Here is a 12,376-nt window from a genome sequence, read left to right on the forward strand (position 1 = left end):
TCTCCGAACGCCAGCCGAACAAGTCTCCACAGCCGAAGCGCTGTGTCTCTTTTCAGCTGGCGATAAACCTTTCCTCGATCCTTTGCGGACTTGTTAAACTGTTCCTGATCAGAATAAAAAACGCTCACGCTAATACACAAGCACCCGTGTCTCGCCAAAGCTGACAAATAAACAGACGGACAAGCCGCACTGCACGTATGAACAGGGGAATGAGCGAGCGAGCGGGGATAGGGCGCCTCCTGCGCTTAAAAGCTTACAGCACCTGGTATTCCCAGGCGGTCTCCCATCCAAGTACTAACCAGGCCCATCCCTGTTTAGCTTCCGAGATCAGGCGTGCTCAAGGGGGTGTGGCCATAAGCGAGAGCAAGGCTTGCTGGCACCCTTCTTATTGAGAGGACAGCTCCGTCACCTCTTTTACGACGCTGCTTTTTTTCCCTTGCGTTTTTCTCTTCTTCCCACGTTCTCTCTCTTCACTGCCTTCGTCCCCGCTCTATTTCACTTCAGCCTTTCACTCTTGCTTCCTTCCAATGAGGACGGAGCTGCGGGAGAAAGGGCGCTATAGAGGATCGCTGTGGAGAGCTGCTGCTGTGCTTTGACATCTGAGCTCTGTGGAAAACGATCTCAATACAATTCTGAAAAACGCGACTCTCCGAACGCCAGCCGAACAAGTCTCCACAGCCGAAGCGCTGTGTCTCTTTTCAGCTGGCGATAAACCTTTCCTCGATCCTTTGCGGACTTGTAAAACTGTTCCTGATCAGAATAAAAAACGCTCACGCTAATACACAAGCACCCGTGTCTCGCCAAAGCTGACAAATAAACAGACGGACAAGCTGCACTGCACGTGTGAACAGGGGAATGAGCGAGCGAGCAGGGATAGGGCGCCTCCTGCGCTTAAAAGCTTACAGCACCTGGTATTCCCAGGCGGTCTCCCATCCAAGTACTAACCAGGCCCATCCCTGTTTAGCTTTCGAGATCAGACGAGATCAGGCGTGCTCAAGGGGGTGTGGCCGTAAGCGAGAGCAAGGCTCGCTGGCACCCTTCTTATTGAGAGGACAGCTCCGTCACCTCTTTTACGACGCTGCTTTTTTTCCCTTGCGTTTTTCTCTTCTTCCCACGTTCTCTCTCTTCACTGCCTTCGTCCCCGCTCTATTTTACTTCAGCCTTTCACTCTTGCTTCCTTCCAATGAGGACGGAGCTGCGGGAGAAAGGGCGCTATAGAGGATCGCTGTGGAGAGCTGCTTCTGTGCTTTGACATCTGAGCTCTGTTGAAAACGATCTCAATACAATTCTGAAAAACGCGACTCTCCGAACGCCAGCCGAACAAGTCTCCACAGCCGAAGCGCTGTGTCTCTTTTCAGCTGGCGATAAACCTTTCCTCGATCCTTTGCGGACTTGTAAAACTGTTCCTGATCAGAATAAAAAACGCTCACGCTAATACACAAGCACCCGTGTCTCGCCAAAGCTGACAAATAAACAGACGGACAAGCCGCACTGCACGTGTGAACAGGGGAATGAGCGAGCGAGCGGGGATAGGGCGCCTCCTGCGCTTAAAAGCTTACAGCACCTGGTATTCCCAGGCGGTCTCCCATCCAAGTACTAACCAGGCCCATCCCTGTTTAGCTTCCGAGATCAGACGAGATCAGGCGTGCTCAAGGGGGTGTGGCCGTAAGCGAGAGCAAGGCTCGCTGGCACCCTTCTTATTGAGAGGACAGCTCCGTCACCTCTTTTACGACGCTGCTTTTTTTCCCTTGCGTTTTTCTCTTCTTCCCACGTTCTCTCTCTTCACTGCCTTCATCCCCGCTCTATTTCACTTCAGCCTTTCACTCTTGCTTCCTTCCAATGAGGACGGAGCTGCGGGAGAAAGGGCGCTATAGAGGATCGCTGTGGAGAGCTGCTGCTGTGCTTTGACATCTGAGCTCTGTGGAAAACGATCTCAATACAATTCTGAAAAACGCGACTCTCCGAACGCCAGCCGAACAAGTCTCCACAGCCGAAGCGCTGTGTCTCTTTTCAGCTGGCGATAAACCTTTCCTCGATCCTTTGCGGACTTGTAAAACTGTTCCTGATCAGAATAAAAAACGCTCACGCTAATACACAAGCACCCGTGTCTCGCCAAAGCTGACAAATAAACAGACGGACAAGCTGCACTGCACGTGTGAACAGGGGAATGAGCGAGCGAGCGGGGATAGGGCGCCTCCTGCGCTTAAAAGCTTACAGCACCTGGTATTCCCAGGCGGTCTCCCATCCAAGTACTAACCAGGCCCATCCCTGTTTAGCTTCCGAGATCAGACGAGATCAGGCGTGCTCAAGGGGGTGTGGCCATAAGCGAGAGCAAGGCTCGCTGGCACCCTTCTTATTGAGAGGACAGCTCCGTCACCTCTTTTACGACGCTGCTTTTTTTCCCTTGCGTTTTTCTCTTCTTCCCACGTTCTCTCTCTTCACTGCCTTCGTCCCCGCTCTATTTCACTTCAGCCTTTCACTCTTGCTTCCTTCCAATGAGGACGGAGCTGCGGGAGAAAGGGCGCTATAGAGGATCGCTGTGGAGAGCTGCTGCTGTGCTTTGACATCTGAGCTCTGTGGAAAACGATCTCAATACAATTCTGAAAAACGCGACTCTCCGAACGCCAGCCGAACAAGTCTCCACAGCCGAAGCGCTGTGTCTCTTTTCAGCTGGCGATAAACCTTTCCTCGATCCTTTGCGGACTTGTAAAACTGTTCCTGATCAGAATAAAAAACGCTCACGCTAATACACAAGCACCCGTGTCTCGCCAAAGCTGACAAATAAAGAGACGGACAAGCCGCACTGCACGTGTGAACAGGGGAATGAGCGAGCGAGCGGGGATAGGGCGCCTCCTGTGCTTAAAAGCTTACAGCACCTGGTATTCTCAGGCGGTCTCCCATCCAAGTACTAACCAGGCCCATCCCTGTTTAGCTTCCGAGATCAGACGAGATCAGGCATGCTCAAGGTGGTGTGGCCGTAAGCGAGAGCAAGGCTCGCTGGCACCCTTCTTATTGAGAGGACAGCTCCGTCACCTCTTTTACGACGCTGCTTTTTTTCCCTTGCGTTTTTCTCTTCTTCCCACGTTCTCTCTCTTCACTGCCTTCGTCCCCGCTCTATTTCACTTCAGCCTTTCACTCTTGCTTCCTTCCAATGAGGACGGAGCTGCGGGAGAAAGGGCGCTATAGAGGATCGCTGTGGAGAGCTGCTGCTGTGCTTTGACATCTGAGCTCTGTGGAAAACGATCTCAATACAATTCTGAAAAACGCGACTCTCCGAACGCCAGCCGAACAAGTCTCCACAGCCGAAGCGCTGTGTCTCTTTTCAGCTGGCGATAAACCTTTCCTCGATCCTTTGCGGACTTGTTAAACTGTTCCTGATCAGAATAAAAAACGCTCACGCTAATACACAAGCACCCGTGTCTCGCCAAAGCTGACAAATAAACAGACGGACAAGCCGCACTGCACGTGTGAACAGGGGAATGAGCGAGCGAGCGGGGATAGGGCGCCTCCTGCGCTTAAAAGCTTACAGCACCTGGTATTCCCAGGCGGTCTCCCATCCAAGTACTAACCAGGCCCATCCCTGTTTAGCTTCCGAGATCAGACGAGATCAGGCGTGCTCAAGGGGGTGTGGCCGTAAGGGAGAGCAAGGCTCGCTGGCACCCTTCTTATTGAGAGGACAGCTCCGTCACCTCTTTTACGACGCTGCTTTTTTTCCCTTGCGTTTTTCTCTTCTTCCCACGTTCTCTCTCTTCACTGCCTTCGTCCCCGCTCTATTTCACTTCAGCCTTTCACTCTTGCTTCCTTCCAATGAGGACGGAGCTGCGGGAGAAAGGGCGCTATAGAGGATCGCTGTGGAGAGCTGCTGCTGTGCTTTGACATCTGAGCTCTGTGGAAAACGATCTCAATACAATTCTGAAAAACGCGACTCTCCGAACGCCAGCCGAACAAGTCTCCACAGCCGAAGCGCTGTGTCTCTTTTCAGCTGGCGATAAACCTTTCCTCGATCCTTTGCGGACTTGTAAAACTGTTCATGATCAGAATAAAAAACGCTCACGCTAATACACAAGCACCCGCGTCTCGCCAAAGCTGACAAATAAACAGACGGACAAGCCGCACTGCACGTGTGAACAGGGGAATGAGCGAGCGAGCGGGGATAGGGCGCCTCCTGCGCTTAAAAGCTTACAGCACCTGGTATTCCCAGGCGGTCTCCCATCCAAGTACTAACCAGGCCCATCCCTGTTTAGCTTCCGAGATCAGACGAGATCAGGTGTGCTCAAGGGGGTGTGGCCGTAAGCGAGATCAAGGCTCGCTGGCACCCTTCTTATTGAGAGGACAGCTCCGTCACCTCTTTTACGACGCTGCTTTTTTTCCCTTGCGTTTTTCTCTTCTTCCCACGTTCTCTCTCTTCACTGCCTTCGTCCCCGCTCTATTTCACTTCAGCCTTTCACTCTTGCTTCCTTCCAATGAGGACGGAGCTGCGGGAGAAAGGGCGCTATAGAGGATCGCTGTGGAGAGCTGCTGCTGTGCTTTGACATCTGAGCTCTGTGGAAAACGATCTCAATACAATTCTGAAAAACGCGACTCTCCGAACGCCAGCCGAACAAGTCTCCACAGCCGAAGCGCTGTGTCTCTATTCAGCTGGCGATAAACCTTCCCTCGATTCTTTGCGGACTTGTTAAACTGTTCCTGATCAGAATAAAAAACGCTCACGCTAATACACAAGCACCCGTGTCTCGCCAAAGCTGACAAATAAACAGACGGACAAGCCGCACTGCACGTGTGAACAGGGGAATGAGCGAGCGAGCGGGGATAGGGCGCCTCCTGCGCTTAAAAGCTTACAGCACCTGGTATTCCCAGGCGGTCTCCCATCCAAGTACTAACCAGGCCCATCCCTGTTTAGCTTCCGAGATCAGACAAGATCAGGCGTGCTCAAGGGGGTGTGGCCGTAAGCGAGAGCAAGGCTCGCTGGCACCCTTCTAATTGAGAGGACAGCTCCGTCACCTCTTTTACGACGCTGCTTTTTTTCCCTTGCGTTTTTCTCTTCTTCCCACGTTCTCTCTCTTCACTGCCTTCGTCCCCGCTCTATTTCACTTCAGCCTTTAACTCTTGCTTCCTTCCAATGAGGACGGAGCTGCGGGAGAAAGGGCGCTATAGAGGATCGCTGTGGAGAGCTGCTGCTGTGCTTTGACATCTGAGCTCTGTGGAAAACGATCTCAATACAATTCTGAAAAACGCGACTCTCCGAACGCCAGCCGAACAAGTCTCCACAGCCGAAGCGCTGTGTCTCTTTTCAGCTGGCGATAAACCTTTCCTCGATCCTTTGCGGACTTGTAAAACTGTTCCTGATCAGAATAAAAAACGCTCACGCTAATACACAAGCACCCGTGTCTCGCCAAAGCTGACAAATAAACAGACGGACAAGCCACACTGCACGTGTGAACAGGGGAATGAGCGAGCGAGCGGGGATAGGGCGCCTCCTGCGCTTAAAAGCTTACAGCACCTGGTATTCCCAGGCGGTCTCCCATCCAAGTACTAACAAGCCATCCCTGTTTAGCTTCCGAGATCAGACAAGATCAGGCGTGCTCAAGGGGGTGTGGCCGTAAGCGAGAGCAAGGCTCGCTGGCACCCTTCTAATTGAGAGGACAGCTCCGTCACCTCTTTTACGACGCTGCTTTTTTTCCCTTGCGTTTTTCTCTTCTTCCCACGTTCTCTCTCTTCACTGCCTTCGTCCCCGCTCTATTTCACTTCAGCCTTTCACTCTTGCTTCCTTCCAATGAGGACGGAGCTGCGGGAGAAAGGGCGCTATAGAGGATCGCTGTGGAGAGCTGCTGCTGTGCTTTGACATCTGAGCTCTGTGGAAAACGATCTCAATACAATTCTGAAAAACGCGACTCTCCGAACGCCAGCCGAACAAGTCTCCACAGCCGAAGCGCTGTGTCTCTTTTCAGCTGGCGATAAACCTTTCCTCGATCCTTTGCGGAATTGTAAAACTGTTCCTGATCAGAATAAAAAACGCTCACGCTAATACACAAGCACCCGTGTCTCGCCAAAGCTGACAAATAAACAGACGGACAAGCCACACTGCACGTGTGAACAGGGGAATGAGTGAGCGAGCGGGGATAGGGCGCCTCCTGCGCTTAAACGCTTACAGCACCTGGTATTCCCGGGCGGTCTCCCATCCAAGTACTAACCAGGCCCACCCCTGTTTAGCTTCCGAGATCAGACGAGATCAGGCGTGCTCAAGGGGGTGTGGCCGTAAGCGAGAGCAAGGCTCGCTGGCACCCTTCTTATTGAGAGGACAGCTCCGTCACCTCTTTTACGACGCTGCTTTTTTTTCCCTTGCGTTTTTCTCTTCTTCCCACGTTCTCTCTCTTCACTGCCTTCGTCCCCGCTCTATTTCACTTCAGCCTTTCACTCTTGCTTCCTTCCAATGAGGACGGAGCTGCGGGAGAAAGGGCGCTATAGAGGATCGCTGTGGAGAGCTGCTGCTGTGCTTTGACATCTGAGCTCTGTGGAAAACGATCTCAATACAATTCTGAAAAACGCGACTCTCCGAACGCCAGCCGAACAAGTCTCCACAGCCGAAGCGCTGTGTCTCTTTTCAGCTGGCGATAAACCTTTCCTCGATCCTTTGCGGACTTGTTAAACTGTTCCTGATCAGAATAAAAAACGCTCACGCTAATACACAAGCACCCGTGTCTCGCCAAAGCTGACAAATAAACAGACGGACAAGCCGCACTGCACGTATGAACAGGGGAATGAGCGAGCGAGCGGGGATAGGGCGCCTCCTGCGCTAAAAAGCTTACAGCACCTGGTATTCCCAGGCGGTCTCCCATCCAAGTACTAACCAGGCCCATCCCTGTTTAGCTTCCGAGATCAGACGAGATCAGGAGTGCTCAAGGGGGTGTGGCCGTAAGCGAGAGCAAGGCTCGCTGGCACCCTTCTTATTGAGAGGACATCTCCGTCACCTCTTTTACGACGCTGCTTTTTTTCCCTTGCGTTTTTCTCTTCTTCCCACGTTCTCTCTCTTCACTGCCTTCGTCCCCGCTCTATTTCACTTCAGCCTTTCACTCTTGCTTCCTTCCAATGAGGACGGAGCTGCGGGAGAAAGGGCGCTATAGAGGATCGCTGTGGAGAGCTGCTGCTGTGCTTTGACATCTGAGCTCTGAGGAAAACGATCTCAATACAATTCTGAGAAACGCGACTCTCCGAACGCCAGCCGAACAAGTCTCCACAGCCGAAGCGCTGTGTCTCTTTTCAGCTGGCGATAAACCTTTCCTCGATCCTTTGCGGACTTGTAAAACTGTTCCTGATCAGAATAAAAAACGCTCACGCTAATACACAAGCACCCGTGTCTCGCCAAAGCTGACAAATAAAGAGACGGACAAGCCGCACTGCACGTGTGAACAGGGGAATGAGCGAGCGAGCGGGGATAGGGCGCCTCCTGCGCTTAAAAGCTTACAGCACCTGGTATTCCCAGGCGGTCTCCCATCCAAGTACTAACCAGGCCCATCCCTGTTTAGCTTCCGAGATCAGACGAGATCAGGCGTGCTCAAGGGGGTGTGGCCGTAAGCAAGAGCAAGGTTCGCTGGCACCCTTCTTATTGAGAGGACAGCTCCGTCACCTCTTTATCGACGCTGCTTTTTTTCCCTTGCGTTTTTCTCTTCTTCCCACGTTCTCTCTCTTCACTGCCTTCGTCCCTGCTCTATTTCACTTCAGCCTTTCACTCTTGCTTCCTTCCAATGAGGACGGAGCTGCGGGAGAAAGGGCGCTATAGAGGATCGCTGTGGAGAGCTGCTGCTGTGCTTTGACATCTGAGCTCTGTGGAAAACGATCTCAATACAATTCTGAAAAACGCGACTCTCCGAACGCCAGCCGAACAAGTCTCCACAGCCGAAGCGCTGTGTCTCTTTTCAGCTGGCGATAAACCTTTCCTCGATTCTTTGCGGACTTGTTAAACTGTTCCTGATCAGAATAAAAAACGCTCACGCTAATACACAAGCACCCGTGTCTCGCCAAAGCTGACAAATAAACAGACGGACAAGCCGCACTGCACGTGTGAACAGGGGAATGAGCGAGCGAGCGGGGATAGGGCGCCTCCTGCGCTTAAAAGCTTACAGCACCTGGTATTCCCAGGTGGTCTCCCCTCCACGTACTAACCAGGCCCATCCCTGTTTAGCTTCCGAGATCAGACGAGATCAGGCGTGCTCAAGGGGGTGTGGCCATAAGCAAGAGCAAGGCTCGCTGGCACCCTTCTTATTGAGAGGACAGCTCCGTCACCTCTTTTACGACGCTGCTCTTTTTCCCTTGCGTTTTTCTCTTCTTCCCACGTTCTCTCTCTTCACTGCCTTCGTCCCCGCTCTATTTCACTTCAGCCTTTCACTCTTGCTTCCTTCCAATGAGGACGGAGCTGCGGGAGAAAGGGCGCTATAGAGGATCGCTGTGGAGAGCTGCTGCTGTGCTTTGACATCTGAGCTCTGTGGAAAACGATCTCAATACAATTCTGAAAAACGCGACTCTCCGAACGCCAGCCGAACAAGTCTCCACAGCCGAAGCGCTGTGTCTCTTTTCAGCTGGCGATAAACCTTTCCTCGATCCTTTGCGGACTTGTAAAACTGTTCCTGATCAGAATAAAAAACGCTCACGCTAATACACAAGCACCCGTGTCTCGCCAAAGCTGACAAATAAAGAGACGGACAAGCCGCACTGCACGTGTGAACAGGGGAATGAGCGAGCGAGCGGGGATAGGGCGCCTCCTGCGCTTAAAAGCTTACAGCACCTGGTATTCCCAGGCGGTCTCCCATCCAAGTACTAACCAGGCCCATCCCTGTTTAGCTTCCGAGATCAGACGAGATCAGGCGTGCTCAAGGGGGTGTGGCCGTAAGCGAGAGCAAGGCTCGCTGGCACCCTTCTTATTGAGAGGACAGCTCTGTCACCTCTTTTACGACGCTGCTCTTTTTCCCTTGCGTTTTTCTCTTCTTCCCACGTTCTCTCTCTTCACTGCCTTCCTCCCCGCTCTATTTCACTTCAGCCTTTCACTCTTGCTTCCTTCCAATGAGGACGGAGCTGCGGGAGAAAGGGCGCTATAGAGGATCGCTGTGGAGAGCTGCTGCTGTGCTTTGACATCTGAGCTCTGTGGAAAACGATCTCAATACAATTCTGAAAAACGCGACTCTCCGAACGCCAGCCGAACAAGTCTCCACAGCCGAAGCGCTGTGTCTCTTTTCAGCTGGCGATAAACCTTTCCTCGATTCTTTGCGGACTTGTAAAACTGTTCCTGATCAGAATAAAAAACGCTCACGCTAATACACAAGCACCCGTGTCTCGCCAAAGCTGACAAATAAACAGACGGACAAGCCGCACTGCACGTGTGAACAGGGGAATGAGCCAGCGAGCGGGGATAGGGCGCCTCCTGCGCTTAAAAGCTTACAGCACCTGGTATTCCCAGGCGGTCTCCCATCCAAGTACTAACCAGGCCCATCCCTGTTTAGCTTCCGAGATCAGATGAGATCAGGCGTGCTCAAGGGGGTGTGGCCGTAAGCGAGAGCAAGGCTCGCTGGCACCCTTCTTATTGAGAGGACAGCTCCGTCACCTCTTTTACGACGCTGCTTTTTTTCCCTTGCGTTTTTCTCTTCTTCCCACGTTCTCTCTCTTCACTGCCTTCGTCCCCGCTCTATTTCACTTCAGCCTTTCACTCTTGCTTCCTTCCAATGAGGACGGAGCTGCGGGAGAAAGGGCGCTATAGAGGATCGCTGTGGAGAGCTGCTGCTGTGCTTTGACATCTGAGCTCTGTGGAAAACGATCTCAATACAATTCTGAAAAACGCGACTCTCCGAACGCCAGCCGAACAAGTCTCCACAGCCGAAGCGCTGTGTCTCTTTTCAGCTGGCGATAAACCTTTCCTCGATCCTTTGCGGACTTGTTAAACTGTTCATGATCAGAATAAAAAACGCTCACGCTAATACACAAGCACCCGTGTCTTGCCAAAGCTGACAAATAAACAGACGGACAAGCCGCACTGCACGTGTGAACAGGGGAATGAGCGAGCGAGCGGGGATAGGGCGCCTCCTGCGCTTAAAAGCTTACAGCACCTGGTATTCCCAGGTGGTCTCACATCCACGTACTAACCAGGCCCATCCCTGTTTAGCTTCCGAGATCAGACGAGATCAGGCGTGCTCAAGGGGGTGTGGCCGTAAGCGAGAGCAAGGCTCGCTGGCACCCTTCTTATTGAGAGGACAGCTCCGTCACCTCTTTTACGACGCTGCTTTTTTTCCCTTGCGTTTTTCTCTTCTTCCCACGTTCTCTCTCTTCACTGCCTTCGTCCCCGCTCTATTTCACTTCAGCCTTTCACTCTTGCTTCCTTCCAATGAGGACGGAGCTGCGGGAGAAAGGGCGCTATAGAGGATCGCTGTGGAGAGCTGCTGCTGTGCTTTGACATCTGAGCTCTGTGGAAAACGATCTCAATACAATTCTGAAAAACGCGACTCTCCGAACGCCAGCCGAACAAGTCTCCACAGCCGAAGCGCTGTGTCTCTTTTCAGCTGGCGATAAACCTTTCCTCGATTCTTTGCGGACTTGTTAAACTGTTCCTGATCAGAATAAAAAACGCTCACGCTAATACACAAGCACCCGTGTCTCGCCAAAGCTGACAAATAAACAGACGGACAAGCCGCACTGCACGTGTGAACAGGGGAATGAGCGAGCGAGCGGGGATAGAGCGCCTCCTGCGCTTAAAAGCTCACAGCACCTGGTATTCCCAGGCGGTCTCCCATCCAAGTACTAACCAAGCCCATCCCTGTTTAGCTTCCGAGATCAGACGAGATCAGGCGTGCTCAAGGGGGTGTGGCCATAAGGGAGAGCAAGGCTCGCTGGCACCCTTCTTATTGAGAGGACAGCTCCGTCACCTCTTTTACGACGCTGCTTTTTTTCCCTTGCGTTTTTCTCTTCTTCCCACGTTCTCTCTCTTCACTGCCTTCGTCCCCGCTCAATTTCACTTCAGCCTTTCACTCTTGCTTCCTTCCAATGAGGACGGAGCTGCGGGAGGAAGGGCGCTATAGAGGATCGCTGTGGAGAGCTGCTGCTGTGCTTTGACATCTGAGCTCTGTGGAAAACGATCTCAATACAATTCTGAAAAACGCGACTCTCCGAACGCCAGCCGAACAAGTCTCCACAGCCGAAGCGCTGTGTCTCTTTTCAGCTGGCGATAAACCTTTCCTCGATCCTTTGCGGACTTGTAAAACTGTTCCTGATCAGAATAAAAAACGCTCACGCTAATACACAAGCACCCGTGTCTCGCCAAAGCTGACAAATAAACAGACGGACAAGCCGCACTGCACGTGTGAACAGGGGAATGAGCGAGCGAGCGGGGATAGGGCGCCTCCTGCGCTTAAAAGCTTACAGCACCTGGTATTCCCAGGCGGTCTCCCATCCAAGTACTAACCAGGCCCATCCCTGTTTAGCTTCCGAGATCAGACGAGATCAGGCGTGCTCAAGGGGGTGTGGCCGTAAGCGAGAGCAAGGCTCGCTGGCACCCTTCTTATTGAGAGGACAGCTCCGTCACCTCTTTTACGACGCTGCTTTTTTTCTCTTGCGTTTTTCTCTTCTTCCCACGTTCTCTCTCTTCACTGCCTTCGTCCCCGCTCTATTTCACTTCAGCCTTTCACTCTTGCTTCCTTCCAATGAGGACGGAGCTGCGGGAGAAAGGGCGCTATAGAGGATCACTGTGGAGAGCTGCTGCTGTGCTTTGACATCTGAGCTCTGTGGAAAACGATCTCAATACAATTCTGAAAAACGCGACTCTCCGAACGCCAGCCGAACAAGTCTCCACAGCCGAAGCGCTGTGTCTCTTTTCAGTTGGCGATAAACCTTTCCTCGATCCTTTGCGGACTTGTAAAACTGTTCCTGATCAGAATAAAAAACGCTCACGCTAATACACAAGCACCCGTGTCTCGCCAAAGCTGACAAACAGACGGACAAGCCGCACTGCACGTGTGAACAGGGGAATGAGCGAGCGAGCGGGGATAGAGCGCCTCCTGCGCTTAAAAGCTCACAGCACCTGGTATTCCCAGGCGGTCTCCCATCCAAGTACTAACCAAGCCCATCCCTGTTTAGCTTCCGAGATCAGACGAGATCAGGCGTGCTCAAGGGGGTGTGGCCATAAGGGAGAGCAAGGCTCGCTGGCACCCTTCTTATTGAGAGGACAGCTCCGTCACCTCTTTTACGACGCTGCTTTTTTTCCCTTGCGTTTTTCTCTTCTTCCCACGTTCTCTCTCTTCACTGCCTTCGTCCCCGCTCTATTTCACTTCAGCCTTTCACTCTTGCTTCCTTCCAATGAGGACGGAGCTGCGGGAGGAAGGGCGCTATAGAGGATCGCTGT

General features: G+C 52.5%; 13 non-coding genes and 6 pseudogenes across 13 annotated transcripts; all 19 read right to left on the reverse strand.

The window, feature by feature from the left end:
* Positions 1-250: 250 nt before the first annotated feature.
* Positions 251-359, reverse strand: LOC138218956 (5S ribosomal RNA; annotated as a pseudogene).
* A 537-nt stretch (positions 360-896) lies between these two features.
* LOC138216383 (5S ribosomal RNA) lies at positions 897-1,015 on the reverse strand. The gene has a single exon (XR_011180095.1). It is a non-coding gene; the product is annotated as a 5S ribosomal RNA (ribosomal RNA).
* Positions 1,016-1,552: 537 nt separating this feature from the next.
* On the reverse strand, positions 1,553-1,671 carry LOC138244314 (5S ribosomal RNA). Its single transcript, XR_011192927.1, has one exon. It is a non-coding gene; the product is annotated as a 5S ribosomal RNA (ribosomal RNA).
* Positions 1,672-2,208: 537 nt separating this feature from the next.
* LOC138245244 (5S ribosomal RNA) lies at positions 2,209-2,327 on the reverse strand. Its single transcript, XR_011193856.1, has one exon. It is a non-coding gene; the product is annotated as a 5S ribosomal RNA (ribosomal RNA).
* A 537-nt stretch (positions 2,328-2,864) lies between these two features.
* On the reverse strand, positions 2,865-2,983 carry LOC138244947 (5S ribosomal RNA). Its single transcript, XR_011193564.1, has one exon. It is a non-coding gene; the product is annotated as a 5S ribosomal RNA (ribosomal RNA).
* A 537-nt stretch (positions 2,984-3,520) lies between these two features.
* Positions 3,521-3,639, reverse strand: LOC138216825 (5S ribosomal RNA). The gene has a single exon (XR_011180537.1). It is a non-coding gene; the product is annotated as a 5S ribosomal RNA (ribosomal RNA).
* A 537-nt stretch (positions 3,640-4,176) lies between these two features.
* Positions 4,177-4,295, reverse strand: LOC138245134 (5S ribosomal RNA). Its single transcript, XR_011193748.1, has one exon. It is a non-coding gene; the product is annotated as a 5S ribosomal RNA (ribosomal RNA).
* Positions 4,296-4,832: 537 nt separating this feature from the next.
* On the reverse strand, positions 4,833-4,951 carry LOC138216870 (5S ribosomal RNA). Its single transcript, XR_011180583.1, has one exon. It is a non-coding gene; the product is annotated as a 5S ribosomal RNA (ribosomal RNA).
* A 537-nt stretch (positions 4,952-5,488) lies between these two features.
* LOC138219124 (5S ribosomal RNA) lies at positions 5,489-5,605 on the reverse strand (annotated as a pseudogene).
* Positions 5,606-6,142: 537 nt separating this feature from the next.
* On the reverse strand, positions 6,143-6,261 carry LOC138216745 (5S ribosomal RNA). The gene has a single exon (XR_011180457.1). It is a non-coding gene; the product is annotated as a 5S ribosomal RNA (ribosomal RNA).
* A 538-nt stretch (positions 6,262-6,799) lies between these two features.
* On the reverse strand, positions 6,800-6,918 carry LOC138244746 (5S ribosomal RNA). The gene has a single exon (XR_011193361.1). It is a non-coding gene; the product is annotated as a 5S ribosomal RNA (ribosomal RNA).
* A 537-nt stretch (positions 6,919-7,455) lies between these two features.
* On the reverse strand, positions 7,456-7,574 carry LOC138244315 (5S ribosomal RNA). Its single transcript, XR_011192928.1, has one exon. It is a non-coding gene; the product is annotated as a 5S ribosomal RNA (ribosomal RNA).
* Positions 7,575-8,111: 537 nt separating this feature from the next.
* On the reverse strand, positions 8,112-8,230 carry LOC138218225 (5S ribosomal RNA; annotated as a pseudogene).
* A 537-nt stretch (positions 8,231-8,767) lies between these two features.
* On the reverse strand, positions 8,768-8,886 carry LOC138244316 (5S ribosomal RNA). Its single transcript, XR_011192929.1, has one exon. It is a non-coding gene; the product is annotated as a 5S ribosomal RNA (ribosomal RNA).
* Positions 8,887-9,423: 537 nt separating this feature from the next.
* Positions 9,424-9,542, reverse strand: LOC138216942 (5S ribosomal RNA). Its single transcript, XR_011180655.1, has one exon. It is a non-coding gene; the product is annotated as a 5S ribosomal RNA (ribosomal RNA).
* Positions 9,543-10,079: 537 nt separating this feature from the next.
* On the reverse strand, positions 10,080-10,198 carry LOC138218305 (5S ribosomal RNA; annotated as a pseudogene).
* A 537-nt stretch (positions 10,199-10,735) lies between these two features.
* Positions 10,736-10,854, reverse strand: LOC138218338 (5S ribosomal RNA; annotated as a pseudogene).
* Positions 10,855-11,391: 537 nt separating this feature from the next.
* Positions 11,392-11,510, reverse strand: LOC138244317 (5S ribosomal RNA). Its single transcript, XR_011192930.1, has one exon. It is a non-coding gene; the product is annotated as a 5S ribosomal RNA (ribosomal RNA).
* Positions 11,511-12,043: 533 nt separating this feature from the next.
* On the reverse strand, positions 12,044-12,162 carry LOC138218339 (5S ribosomal RNA; annotated as a pseudogene).
* Between the last annotated feature and the right edge of the window lie 214 nt (positions 12,163-12,376).

Source organism: Lepisosteus oculatus, chromosome 14 (assembly GCF_040954835.1).
Source record: "Lepisosteus oculatus isolate fLepOcu1 chromosome 14, fLepOcu1.hap2, whole genome shotgun sequence".
Classification (NCBI taxonomy): Eukaryota; Metazoa; Chordata; class Actinopteri; order Semionotiformes; family Lepisosteidae; genus Lepisosteus; species Lepisosteus oculatus.